Genomic DNA, 15336 nt, shown 5'->3' on the forward strand with positions numbered 1-15336 from the left:
AAAAAGAAGAAAGAGCTAAAATAAAGGACTCAACTGCATGCCTGGAGGAACTAGAAAAATAACAGCAAACTAATCCCAAACCAAGCCTAAGGAAAGAAACAATAAAATTCAGAGCAGAAATAAATGAAATTGAGAAAAAGAAAAACAAAAAAACAATTGAGAGAATAATAAAAGCAAAAGTTTGTTCTTCAAGATGATTTAAAAAAATTGGCAATCTTTAGCTGACAAAGAAAAAGAGATAGAAGATGCAAATAAATAAAATCAGAAATAAGAGAAGGACATTACCATTGACCATGATGAAACAAGAGATAAAAGGACATGTGAATAACTGTACACCAACAAATTGGACACTGTAGACAAAAAGAACAAATTCTTAGAAACACAAGAACAACCTACACTGACCCCCAGAAGAAATAGAAGACCTCAATAAAGCAATCATAAGTAAAGAGATTGAAACAGTCATCAAAAACCTCACTGAGGGATTATTACCAAGCACCAACTAGCAATGCATTTTGAAAAAGACCTTGACCAAAAGGAGGAAATATTAAATACAGGTTGAGTTTTTATGGCTAAGATATTTCAAAGCAAGTTGGAGGTCATTCCAGAGGTTACACTTACGCACATCTTAGGAGGATCTCATTGACTGCCACAGTAAACAGTGCCTCAAGAGGAAGTGCTCCTGAGAGCTCTAGAGACATCTAGACACCATAGGCAGGGCAGACAATCTCAGGAATTTGGCACCCTGTCAGTGGGCCTTACCTTAGAATATATGTTCCCCAATGTAACAGAGTTAAACTAACTTATAATTTCCCTATATGGCTCTTCAGCCCCTTTTATTTGAACCTATAATTAGCACTATACTCCTTAAATATATATTCCAGAGATTTAAATCTTCAGTCTGTTCATATGAAAGTTGAACCCTGAATCTCACTAGTATTACAGCACCTACTCTCCAGTTTATCACATTCACCCAGAACAACTAACAAAATGAGGATGATGGATAGCACCCACCCCCTAAAACAGAGAGTATCTACAACTGCAAGCAAGACAGTTCCATCCATCTGTCCCATGGGTTCTAAGGCCCCTCTCAAACAGAAACAGAGTGGGCATCACCATCCCAAAATCCTGAAAATTGAGGAATGAACAAGCATAAGGGGAGACTGCAACTATGGACTAAGGTAGACTTATTATTATTCTAATAATGGAAGAACTTGTAACATTGATATAAAGGCAGTGGTCACCAGAGTTTCTGAGGGAAGAGAGGGAAGAATAGGAGAAACATGGGGCATTTTTGAGACATTGGAATTGTTCTGAATGGCACTGCAATGACAGATACAGGTCATTATACATTTTGTCAAAATTGTAAACTATAATGTAAACTATTGACCATTGTTTGTAGCAATACTTCTCCATGTGGTCATAAATTGTAACAAATGTACCACACTAATGAAAGATGTTGTTAATGGGAAAAAGTGGGGGTGGGAAGGGGGAATCCCCTTATATTTTCAATGTATCATTTATGGAATCTCAAACTTTTCTAAAAAACAAAATATAAAATAAATAAAATAAAATAAAATATTTTAAAAACCTCTTAAAGAGGAAAAGCCAAGGACCAAATGACTTACAGATGATTTTACATGTGAATTCTACCAATCATTCAAAGATGATCTAATACCAACCTTGCTCAAGATCTTCCAAAATATTGAAAAGGAACACTACCAAACTCATTCTATGTAGCCAACATCACTCTAATACCAAAACCAGATAAAAATACCATGAAAAAAGAAAATCACAAAACATTTTCCCTAATGAATATGGATGCAAAAATCCTCAACAAAATACTTGCAAAGCAAATCCACAGGCACATTAAAAGAATAATACACCATGATCAAGAGAGTTTTACCATGTATGCAAGGGTGGTTCAATACAAGAAAATCAGTTAATGTAATAAATCATATTATTAAATTGAAGAAGAAAAATCACATTACCGTGATTGATGCAGAAAAGGCAACTAACAAAACACAGCATCCTTTCTTGATAAAAGCATTCCAAAATGTAGGAATAGAAGGAAGCTTTCTCAACACGGTAAAGTACGTATATGAAAAACCCACAGCTAACATTGTGCTTAATGGTGAAAGACTGAAAGTTTTCCCTCTGAGATAGGGAATAAGATAAGGATGCCTATTGTCATCTCTGTTAGTATAGTGCTGGAAGTTCTAGCTAGAGTAGTTAGGCAAGACAAAGAAATAAAAGTCAACCAAATAGGAAAGGAAAAAGTAAAACTTTCGCTGTTCACTGTTCATATGATCATATACCTAGAAAATTCTGAAAAATCCACAACAAAGCTACTCCAAATTCAGCAAAGTGGCAGGATACAAGATTAAGACACAAAAATCAGTAGTGTTTCTATACACTACTGATAAGCAGTCTGAGGAGGAAGAAAAAAAATTCCACTTATAAAAGCAACTAAAAGAATCGAATATTTAGGAATAAACTTATCTAAGGACATAAAGGAACTATATTCATAAAACTGTAAAACATTGCTAAAATAAGCCAAAGAAGACCTAAATAAATGGAGGGGCATTCAGTGATCATCGATTAGAAGACCAAATGGTGTTAAGATGTCAATTCTACCTAAACTGATTTACAGAGTCAACAGAATCTCAATAAGAATCCCAAAAGCCATTTTTGCAGAAATGGAAAAGCCAATTATCAAATTTATTTGGAATGGTAAGACATCATGATTAGCCAAAAAAGTCTTTAAAAAGAAGAACGAACTTGCAGGACTCTAACTTCCTGATTTTGAAGTATAACACTTAGCTACTACAGTGGTAAAAACAGTACAATACTGCCATAAAGAGAGACATATTGACAAACGGAACCAGACAGAGAACTGAGAAGTAGGCCCTCACATCTGCAGTCAAGTGATTTTTCACAAGTTTGTCAAGCCCACCCAGCTGGGCCAGAACAGTCTCTTCAACAAATGGTGCTGGGATAACTGAATATCCATATCCAAAAGAAAGAAAGAGGACCCCTGTCTCACATCTTACACAAAAATGGACCAAGGACTTAAATATAAAACATAAAACCTATAACTATAAAACTCCTAGAACAAAATGTAGGGAAACATCTTCAAGATCTTGTGGTAGGCAGTAGTTTCTTAAACCTTACAACCAAAGCATGAGCAACAAAAGAAAAAATAGATAAATGGGATCTTCTCAAAATTAAACATGTGTTCTTCAAAGGTTTTGTCAAGAAAGTAAAAATGCAGGGGAGCAGGTATAGCTTAGTGGTTGGGTGCCTGCTTCCCATGTACAAGGTCCTGAGTTCAATAGCAAGTACCTCCTCAAAAAAAACAAAGCAGACTACTCAAAGCAAGTACCTCCTCAAAAAAAACAAAGCAGACTACTCAATGGAAGAAGAAAATTTTTGGAAACCACATATCTGATAAGAATTTGATATCCATGTTATATAAAGAGATCATACAACTTGGTTATAAAAAGACAAGCAACCCAATTAAAAAATAGGCAAAAGACCTGAATAGACATTTTTCCAAAGAGGAAATAGAAATGGCCCAAAAGCACATGAAAAAACGCTTAACATAACTATTAGTAAGAGGGGAGTGGATGAGGCTCAAGGGGTTGAGTGCCTGCTTCTCACATGGGAGGTCCTGGGTTCAACCCCTGGTGCCTCCTAGAAACAAAACAAACAAACAACAAGCAAAGAAAAAACCTACTTAGGGGAGCTGATGTGGTTCAGTGGTTGAGTGCTGGCTTCCCACATATGAAGTCTGGGGTTCAGTCCCTGGCCCCAATACCTCAAAAAAAAAAAAAAAAAAAAAACCCAACTATCATGAGAACATTTCTCACCTTATAGAATGGCTAACATCAAAAACAAACAAAAAAACAAAACAAAACAAAACAAAAAAACACCTGGAATCTTCAAATGCTGGAGAGGATATGGAGAAATACGAACCCTTCTTCACTGTTGGTGGAAATGTAGGATGGTGCAGCCACTGTGGATGTTAGAAAGTACTTCAAGAAGCAAGGATGTGAGCTGACATTTGCACACCAATGTTCATAGCAACATTATTTGCAATTGCTAAAATATGGAAACAGCCCAAGTGTCCATCCACCGATGAATGGATAAATAAAATGTGATATGTACTTAAATAGAATACTATCCAGCTTTAAGATGAAATAAAATTGGATGTGTGTGATAACATGGATGAACCTTGAGGACATTATGTTGAGTGAAATAAGCCAGACACAAAAGGACAAATCTTGTATTTTCTCAGTAATATGAACTAAATATGATGAATAAGCTCATGGAGGTAAATTCTAGAATATATGTTACTAGGAAATAGAACATAGGTTGAAAATGGGAGCTGATATTTAATGTATGTAGAATTTTTAATAAGGTTTATTGTAAAAGTGTGGAAATGAATAGAGTTGATGGTATTACATTATAGCGTGTATAACTAACACTGATTTATAAATGTGATCACTGCTGAAAGGGGTAGTCTGTGAACGTCAATGCCAATTGAAAAGAAGCTAGAGAATAATCTAGGGATTGTATAACAGTGATTTTGGTGGCAGATGAAGATTGTGGTTAATGGTATAAATTATAAGAATGTTTACAGTCTTAAGAATACAGTGAGGGAAGTGGACATGGCTCAACTGATAGAGCATCCGCCTACCATATAGGAGGTCCAGGGTTAGAAACCTGCAGTGCTGATGTGTGCAAGGAGTGCTGTGCCATGCAGGGATTCCCTCCACATAGGGGTACCCCATGTGCAAGGAGTGCGCCTTGCAAATAGAGTTGCCTTGTGCAAAAAACGCAGCCTGCCCAGGAGTGGCACTGCACACACAGAGAGCTGATGCAGCAAGATGAGGCAACAAAAACAGACACAGATTCCTGGTACCACCTGACAAGAATGCAAGCAGACACAGAAGAATGCACAGTGAATGGATACAGAGAGGAGACAATGGGGGGGGGGGAAGGGGAGAGAAATACATAAAATAAAAATAAATCTTTAAAAAAAAAAGAATATGGTGATACACAGGAAAATGACAACTAATATAACTTATGGACAATAGTTAACAGTAATATTGTAATATTTTTGCAGAAATGGCAAAGAAGATATATCAATTTTAAGAGACAATAGGGAGGTATATGAGGGTATGGAACTTTTCCTTTTGGAATAATAAAAACATTCTAATATTGACTGAGATTATGCAGTACAACTCTTGTGATGAAAATGAGAGCATGAAATGTATGCTTTGAATGGATTGTACAAAGCATGGGACAGTATAACACAGGGAATCCAGCGGTAGAAGATGGATTGTGGTTAACAGGACAAATATTGGAAAGTTCTCTCATAAACAATAACAAATACAATACTAATACAAGGTGCTAATAATTGGGTGGGGGGCAAATACACCAAATGTTATGGGCTACAGTTAGTAGTAATATTTTGACAATGTTCTTTCATAGTTTTGTAACAAATGTTTCACAACAATGCAAGGTATATTGGTGGTGGGTGATGCATGGGAGTCCTGTGTGATGATATGCATGTTTGTTTTGTAAGTTCCCAACTTTTACTATACATTTAATGTTTATGTATATTCATGTATGAATGATACATATACTGCGATAATTTTTTGTTAAAAAAAAAAAAGCTCAATGGAAGCATTAGAAGACAGTGACAAGGAAATCGTCCATAAAGTATTTTTAAACAATAAGGAGAGAAAAGATAAGGAAGTTTTAAAAATCAATCCAAAAGGTCCAGGCATCTTCTAGAAACCCTGGAAAAGGGAACCAAGAAGAGGGATGGTTGGAAATGACTGATGGAATAATATAAGACTTTTTCAAGCAGACAGATGGTCAAGTCCCACAAAGTGGGACAATAAAGGAAGAAAAACACCAGTTCCAAGTACATCCTCATGAAATTTCAGAAAACCAGAGAAAAAAACAAATCCTAAAAACTTTCAAAGAGAAAAAGAGAAGTTATCAACTCAAAGGTTTGGGCATCAAAACGGCATCATCCTTTGAGCAGCAAGATTAATATTTAACAGTTTGAAACAAGGCCTTCAAAATTCTGAGGGAAGATGATTTTCAACCTAACCTGAAAGCTACTGCAACATGCACTTCACCAAAATGAGAGATTAACCAATAAAGAGAAAGACACAGTACCTAGGTCCATGGGTTCCGTACAAAGAGTGGAGAATTTATTCTAGAAGGGCAGCTCTGAAGAACAACCCATCCAAACTAGAAAACTGTGGAACCAACAGATTGATTTCACATTTGACCACTTGGGAAATAATACTGATAGATTTTTGACAGAGTTGATAAAGCACAGGAAAAAATAATGACAGTGAGGTTAAGACGTAAATAAGTGGGAAAAAAGCAAGAAAACATTAATCCCTAAAAAGCCAAATTCAGCACAAAAATGAAAGTGTAATCATGGAATACTTCTTGGTCTGTAGTAAATATTTAGTAGTCATAACAGTGAAACTACACACTGACAATTAACTTTTTTAAAAATTTGGTTGAGTGGTTAGAACAGAAGCCAGGTGTAAAAGAAGTGAATGACAGTGTTGATTTTGTTTTCATTTTAGAAACAATTTATTGAAGTATATCATTCATTCATGAACATATATAAATACTAAGGGTATAGTAAAAGTTGGGAACTTACAAAACAAATGTGCATAACATCATACAGGACTCCCATACAACACCCCACTACCTACACCTCACATTGTTGTGAAACATTAACAAACATTTCACATTTATTATGAAAGAGCATAGTCAAAATATTACTACTAACTAAAGTCCACACCTTAAATTTAGTATATTTTCCCCAACTCATCCTATTATTTTTTGTTCATGAACTATATAATTTATCTAAAAAGTAAAATTGCAAACTTTGTGATTATACCAAATGCCACTGATGACTATTAACTTTTATTAAAATGTGATATGAGAAAACAAAGAAGGGTTATAAGAGAGTTAAACTTCTGCCTCATAAGACCATGGATTACAAGAAAAAACAGTGTAAGCATTATTACTTAGAAATATGGCCATAAACATTAGGAGAAACATCTCTAGGGAGAGTGAGGGAGTAGAGGTTAAGGGAATGGAGGCAGACGCTTACTGTTTTCAAGGCACTCCTTTCTAAATTATTTGTGTGTTACTTTAACAAAATAAAAATTCATTGACATCTGATGGATCAGAGAAGCAAGCATCTTAGTTTTATGTCTAATGCACCACAGTCAGTGCTCTTGAACGTTGTAGAAGAAGTTTATTATAGAGCCAGTCTTAGACACACACACAAAAATCAGAAAATAGCATAGGATACGATGTAGTAAAATGTTAAATTCCAAGGATGTAGTGCTCTAAACACACATGGGTATGGCACTGGGGTGGCTCACCTCTGTGGAAGCAAGGGATGCAACATGGCAGAGGTACCACCAGAGCCAAGAAGACTTTGGATGGGAGCAACAATGGGCTTTTGCAAGTGGGAGGGCAGTTCTGGCTGAGGGGTGGTGAACCCCAACCCAGGGACAGTAAAGCAACATGCTTTACTCCTTCAGATACAGGTGACTCAGGACACTCTGTCCCTTTTGTGACCTCGGACGGCATTTCAAGGACCTCCGTAAAAGGGAGTTCTAGGTAGGGATGGGAAGGAGCTGGCTCACCAGCTGTACCTTGACGGGCCGCTCTCTCAGGGCCTCTGCCTCTCCCCTGTGAGAGCGAGTGTAGAGACCAGCTCACTGCACTGGGCAGAATGTGTATCTGGGTCAGGTATCAGGGGAGCTGAGGCACTGACGTCCTGCCTATGACCCTGTGACTTGCCTGTGTGTGGGCAGGCTCTGGTACACGGAATACTGTGACATCTACTGAGAGATCAACCCTCACACCTCAAATGGAGGGGGCAAGGGTGGGGCAGGGTAAGTGTGGCCTCACCACTTGGGGACACTGTCCTCTGGGCGGGGAAGATTCTTAAGGTCACTCAACTAGGGGGACTTGGTGTGGTGTTTTCGTGTGTGTTCTTCCTGATAAACACAGCAAAAAGCTGGGGGGTTCTCCCCCATGTCCACTCTTGCCATCAGACATTCTGCAAAGCATCACCCCAGCAGAGAAGACAACCCTCCAAATGGGAGTAGTCTTATTTATCCTGATTGTGTCTACTTCTGCTGTCTGCCTGATTTTCCAGTGACATAGATCCATCTCTTATAAATAAAAATGCAATGTAGTATAGATCCATTTCCTCACAAAAGCACTTCAACCAAATTTGCTTTTCCAGGGTTCTCTCAGCTTGCGTCAGCTTCCTCTGGAGAGGGACCGCCAGTGACTCTAGGTATCTGGAAAAGTCAGGGTTTCCTGATGCCTCCATCCTCGTCTGGACGCAGTGGACTGCTCCCCGCATGGGTGCGGCCTGCCCCCTAGTGGACAGGCCTGCCTCCTAGTGGACACGGAGCAGGCAGCTCTGTGAGGGTGGTGAGCGCAGCAGGGGGGGCTGCAGGCTCAGAGACAAGAGTGGGGAACTGAGGTGCTTGCTGGTAGGGTGGTGAAGCGTGTCAGCCTGTCACCAACCAATCCCTCCACGCTGATTTTCAGAATTTGATCAAGGCTGTGGGCTTTGCCGTTTGGATTTGGCCAAGGATTGATTCTCTGGCTGGTCCTGGGAAGGTCATGTTTGTGCCCCCAAGGTAAATGGAGAGCAGCCAAGGAATCAGGACAGAGTTTTTTTTAAAGTACCAGAATCTTTCTGACCCAACCAAAGACAACCCCAAGAACAGAGAAGGTGGTGATGAGGCCACAGAATCCCCAGCCCTGCCACGTCCTGCTGCCAGGATCCAGGCAAGCCTCAGCTTCTGCAACTTAGCTTCCTGGCTGTCGACTTGGGTCTAAAATGCCTCCTTTCCTGGCCTGCTGAGGGGAGGGTTACGGAATGCCAAGTACTCAAAGCACAGGAACTGCCATTTATCCTTATCACTCATTGCAGTACTACCACTAATAAAACCAGGATTGCTGTTCCACTTATAGGTTCCCAGATGCAGAGTCTTCATGCCACTGAAATCCTATTTTCAAAAATGCCTCATGTGCTACTTCACATTCACTAGGACAACAACAACAACAAAAACAGAAAGAAGAACCCTCATGCATTGTTGGTGGAAATGTAAACTGGTGCAGACACTGTGGGAAATAGTATGGTGTTTCTCAATGTTAAGCATGGCATTTTTCACATGACCTGGCAATCCCACTTCTAGGTATATGTCCAAAAGAACTGAAAACAGGGACTCAAACAGATATTTGTAAACCAATGAAGCCTGAAGACATCATGCTGACTGAAATAAACCAGTACAAAAAGACAAATACTATGATTCCTCTTATATGAAATAACTGGAAAAAGCAAATTCATAAAGGCAGAAAGTAGATTAGAGGTTACTGGGGCGGGGCTGGGGTTAGGGAAGATGGGGCATTATTGTTTAATGGGTTCAGAGTTTCTGTTTGGAGTGATGAAGAAGTTTTAGTAATGGGTGGGTGGTGATGATGGTAGCACAATATTGCAAATGTACTGAATAACACTGAATTGCATACATGAAAGTAGTTTAAGTGGGAAATTCTGTGATATATAAATTCTACCACAATAAAGCTCTCTAAAAATTTTTTAAAAAAGAATTACATGTGATTTTTGCTTTTAAGTAAAATTTTGGTAAACCAGAAAAAGAAAAAAAAAAGTATCTCACCACAAAACTGCCTTTCCCTCCTCCCTCCCACTGGCCTGTCCTCAGTGGAAAAGCAATCTACTCAAATTACATAACACTAAGGTGAGCAAAACAGGCTACTGAAACCACGCCCCTTTCCTGCCAGGGAGCCCACAGCTCATTAATCCCAGGAATCTCCTATTCTCACTAGTTTTAAAGCATGTGTCAGCATGTCCTCTGACTCCCCCAAGGCCCATGCATGAGGGTTCTGGACCCTTTCCCCATACCCCTCCCACAGACTCATGGGAAGAAGAGAAGAAACCCAGGGAGCACGTTCCCTGAACTCCTGGGCAGCACCCTCCCTTTAGGGTCCTCCCTCCATCATCTTGGGGTCCCCCTTCCCCTCATTTGGGTTCCCGTCATTGGGATGTCCCTCCCCCACCTTGTCAGGGTCCCAGGCCTACTCACATGCTGAGGTGGAAGCGTCACAACATCAATAATAAACGCAACTGGATACCTGTGCAGTTGAAGGGCCTCTTCAGTTTCCTCTTCCTCCAAACTGAATTATTTAATCCTCCTCAGAATTCCACAGATGCACAAATATCCACTCATAAAAACCACCTGGCAACCTACCAGCATTCACTGACTGACTTCAGAGTCAAGGACGACATTCTAGATAAAGAGCAGCCCTTGGTTTCACTTAGCTTTATCTCCTGAAATTCAAATGAGCAGACTCTCAATCATTCTAATGCTATAAAGTAACATTAAAAATTTTCTCCCAGCTGAAGCAAAACACTTTTTTCTTCCTGGGGAGAAAAACCTATGGCAAACAGACCGGCTGGCTAGACGTTGCTGAGCAGGAAAATGTGGCCCTCTGGAGGCCAACAGGGTGAGGTGTGTGTTTGCACTTAACTTATGCAGTAATGAGGGAATTTAATCTGTGCACCTTAGAAAACCATTTGGTATTGAGCACAGGGGATAAGAATTGGGACTGCTCTTGAGACATTCGGGAGTGTTCGTCTTCTGGGCACCCAGAGTAACCTCTGGAACTGGAAACAATTCCAGACAAGTATGGGGCCAAGGGAGGCCATTCTAGATTAGTTTGCTCCCTATCTAGAAGGATGTTAAAATAATATATTTAGGCCAGCCTTTGGGTTCCACCAGAGCAGCCTTAGCCCCATTTTAAATGGCTTTGGAACATAGCAGTTGACCTTAAATGTCAGCATTTCTAGGCTACTAGGATTAATTTCTGCATTAACTGTTTTTGTGACATTGAAGTAGGAGACCAAAAGAGACAGACAGCCGAGTGAGGCAGACTGAGGTATGGAGGGCTGGCAGCCAGGACACTACAGTCTTCAAAGGAAGGATAGCCCCAGTGACACAGACATTTGGACTTTCAGTCTGATGCCAGATTTAAAATGGGCTCTAAGACCCTGGACAAGTTACATAACCTCTCTGTGCCTTGGTTTTTTTGTCTGTACAACCTCATAAGGATGTAAGGATTAGAAGTCAATGTTAAGCATCTGAACATAATGCTAAGTCCTGAATTCGGCACAGTAATGCTGAATAAATGGCAGCATCACATGGTCAGCTGTTTCTGGGTCTGAATATGTATCTCTGATCACTAAGGTCTGGTATTACAAACATACAGCAATGTAACATGCAAGGTAGACACGTATATCTTTCTAGATAAACAAGCATATACAGATAATCTTGTCCATTGACAATATACATCAATATATGTAAATAAAGACTTTCACATTCACGTATACTTATATTTATACTAGAACTATAGCCATAGACCCAAACTTTGTCTATACATGTGGTTATGAAATATCTATAAAAATATTTACATACAGATGCACAAGGTTATCCACCTACAATTCTATATATTTCAAGTGAGCTCCCTCTTTATTTCTTTTTTCATTTTTTTATTAGAGAAGTTGTATGTTTACAGAAAAATCATGCATAAAATACAGAGTCCATATATACCTCCCTATTATTAGCACCTTGCTTTAAAGTCATAAAATAACATTTTTATAATTGTACTATAATTGTACTATTAACTATAGCCCATCATTTGTAATAAGGCCCACTGTTTATCAATTTATATGTCTTTATACATACAGAAATATAGAAAATTTACTCTCAGCATCAATATCAATACCTAACTTAAATTCAGTTAGAAAACTGTATTGTAAAGAAAGCAATAGTTTCTCTTCTTTACTAGAGAATGCCCACTAACAATGTAGAAGAAATGACAGAACAGTCATGTTATTTGCAACCCTCAATATAAGCATTGATAGGGCAAGGATCATCAATTTATGATTAAAACATTAGGGAAAATGGAGAACAGGATATGCATATAGCTTCAGAGTATCACCCCACAGATTCCCTTCTAACTACAAAGAAAAACATATCCTTAAAAAGGAAAGAACCAGCGCCAGTACCTTGTCCAAATGATCACACCTAGCATCACTATTGGGACCACCTGACATTTTGATGTCATATATTAAGAAGCACATGGGGGAGCAGATGTGGCTCAAGTGGTTGAGCATCTGCTTCGCACATGGGAGATCCCGGGTTTGGTTCCCGGTGGCTCCTAAGGAAACCAGAAACAAACAAGGAAAAACAAGTGTAAAAATCAATTCAGGGGAGCTGATATGACTCAGTGGAGGAGCACTGGCTTCCCACACAGAACATCCCGTACCCAACCCCGTGGTACCTCAAAAAAAATAAAATAAAAAGAAGCAGCTCACAACGTTACTCATGTAGTGTACTTGACAAAAATCTTTAACTTGAATCTAATCATGAAGAAACATCTCACAATTCCTCAAAAGACAACTGGCCTGGACTCTGCAAAAAGGTCAATGTCATGAAAAAAGTGAAGGTAGGGATAGAGTCTAAATTCAAAGTTAAAGAAACACAATGACCAAATGCAATGTGTGAACTGTATTTAGATCCTGAATTAAAAGGGGGAAAACAGCTATACAGAACAATTGGGGGTAGCAGGAGACACTTATATATAGACTTTAGATTGAATGATGTTACCAAATCATGTTAATTTTCTCGAGGGAGATGTTACTGTAATTAAATAAGAGATTGCCCTTATTCTTAGGGAGAAGGATGTTATTAAGTATTTTAAAGGGTCAACATGGATTTCCTTTGCTGGTCATTCCAACTAATGCCATTCTCTCTCTCCATATTTCCAGGATATAAATATATGCTAAAAATTCACTGCATTACAAATGACCCCCATCTAAAATACTTTCCAACTTATTCTGTGAGGCTTGATACCAAATCCAGACAAAGACCTCACAAGAAAACTACAAACCAACATCTCTTCTAAATAGAGATGTAAAAACCCTCAACAAAATACTAGCACATTGAATCCAGCAATATATATAAAAAATTACACACCACGATCAAGTGGGATTTATCCCAGAAATGCAAAGTTAGTTTAATATTGGAAAATAAGTAAATTTAATATACCATATAAGTAAAACAAGGGCAAAAACTGCATAGTTATCTAAATAGGCAGAGAAAAATCATTTAACAAAATTCAACACCCATTTACGATAAAATATAAATAAAAAACACTGAACAAACTATGGACAGAAGGGACTTTGGTCAACCCAAGCTAACATCATACTAAATGGTGAAAGATGCCCCTAAGATGAGGAACAAGACAACAATGTCTACTCTCACAACTTCTATTCAACATTATACCAGAGGTTCTAGACAGGGCAAGTAGGCAAGAAAAAGATAATAAGTGGCAACCAGACTGGAAAGAAAGTAGTAAAATTATCTCTCTTTGTATATGACACGATCATGCATGCAAAAAAATCCAAAGAAACCTGCTGAAAAACTATTTAGAACCATTTCAGTTTGTTAAAGCTGCTGGGAGCAATATACCAGAAATGGGCTGGCTTTTATAATAGGAATTTACTAGGTTAAAAGCTTACAGTTATAAAGAGAAAGAAAAAAGGCTTACAGTTCTGAGGCTGTGAAAGTGTCCAAATCAAGCCATCATCAGAGATGCTGTCTCCCGAAGTAGGTGATCAGGCACATGGCAGGGCTCAATGTGGCTTTATCTCTGTGCGTTTACTGCTTTCAGTCCTCCATTTATAAAGGACTCCAGTAAGAGGAGCAAGACCCACCCTGGGTCATGCCTCAATGAAGCAATCTAATCAGAGGCCCCAATGTAATCTAATCCAATCAAAGGACCCCACACCCACAGGATTGGATTATCTTCAAGAACATGATTTTTCTGGGATCCAGAAAAAGCTTCAAACAGTTACAAGAACTAATGAATTCAGCAAGATTGCAAGATCAAAGATCAACATACAAATATCAATTGTATTTTTCTATACCAACAGAGCAATCTGAAAAAGAAATTAAGAAAACAATTCTATGTACAATAACATAAAAAAGCATAAAATATTTAGGTATAAATTTTACAAAAGAAGTACAAAATGTATACTCTGAAAACAAACATTATTTAAAGAAAGTAAAGGCCTAAATAAATGGAAAGACCTGTGGTAGGCTGAAAAATCTCGTATGGCAAAGATGTGAGTAGTTTAATGACCTTGAAAGGAAGATTGTCCTCTTAGATTATCCACATGGGCCCTAAAGATAATCAAATATATCTTTATAAGAGAGAGGCAAACTGAAGTTTGAGGGAAGAGGAGGCATGTGACCACAGAGGCAGAGGCTGAAGTGATGTGGCCACGAGTCAAGGAGCATCTGCAGCTGCCAAAAGTTAGAGGAGGAAAGGAATGGATTCTCTCCTAGAACCTTGAGAAAGCATCATCCTACTGACACCTTGAATTTAGACTTCTGGCCTCTGAACTGTGAGAGAATACATTCCTGTTGCTTTAAGGGACCCTGTTTATGGAAAGTGGTTGCAGCGGCATGAGGAAGCTAAATAATACAGATTCCACGTCTTAATATTGTTGAGATGGCAATACTCCCAAAATTGACCTACAGAATTGACGCAATCCCTATCAAAACCCCAGCTGACTTCTTTACAGAATTGACAAGCTGATCCTAAAATTCACATGGAAATTCAAAGATCACAGAATAGACAAAACAAAGCTTAATAAAGAAGAAAAGAGTTAGAGGCCTCACACTTCCCATTTTTTAACTTAGTACACAGCTATGGGAGGGAACCAAGATAGTGTGGACTGGCATAAAGATAAATACGTAGATCAATGGAACAGTATTGAGAGTCCAGAAATAAAATCCTCACATTAATGGTAATTGTTTCCACAAGTGACAAAACAAATCAAGGGGGAAAGAAAAGTCTTTCCAACAAATTGTGCTGGTACAACTGGACAGCCACATGCAAAAAAACAAAGCTGACTCCTATCTCAAACTGTACACAAAAACTAACTCAAAATGGCAGAGCCAAAACTATAAAACTCTTAGAAGAAAACACAGGAGTAAAACTTTGTGACCTTGGATTAGGCAATGATCTCTCAGACATGACACCAAAAACCAAGTAACAAAACAAAAAAACAAACTGGCTTCTGTTAGAAGGACACAATCAAGAAAGTGAAAAGAATGGCAGAAAACATTTGCAAATTATGTATTTGATGAGAGACTTGTTTCTAGAATATAC

The 15336-nt window shown here is 38.5% G+C and overlaps 1 protein-coding gene across 15 annotated transcripts in view; it reads right to left on the reverse strand.

Moving 5' to 3' along the window:
* Positions 1–15336, reverse strand: part of NINL (ninein like) — a 235660-nt gene that overhangs the window by 119644 nt on the left and 100680 nt on the right. For 2 of the 15 annotated variants that reach the window (XM_071211602.1, XM_071211596.1), the window contains exon 1: positions 10231–10571. The exons of 11 other annotated variants lie outside the window; for them this stretch is intronic. The gene's annotated coding sequence lies outside the window, so the exon portion shown is untranslated. Of the gene's footprint in view, positions 1–10181; positions 10572–15336 lie in introns of those variants that run through there. 2 more of the 15 variants (XM_058286797.2, XM_071211599.1) reach the window with 2 other exon arrangements.

Source organism: Dasypus novemcinctus, chromosome 24 (genome assembly GCF_030445035.2).
Source record: "Dasypus novemcinctus isolate mDasNov1 chromosome 24, mDasNov1.1.hap2, whole genome shotgun sequence".
NCBI classification, from domain to species: Eukaryota; Metazoa; Chordata; class Mammalia; order Cingulata; family Dasypodidae; genus Dasypus; species Dasypus novemcinctus.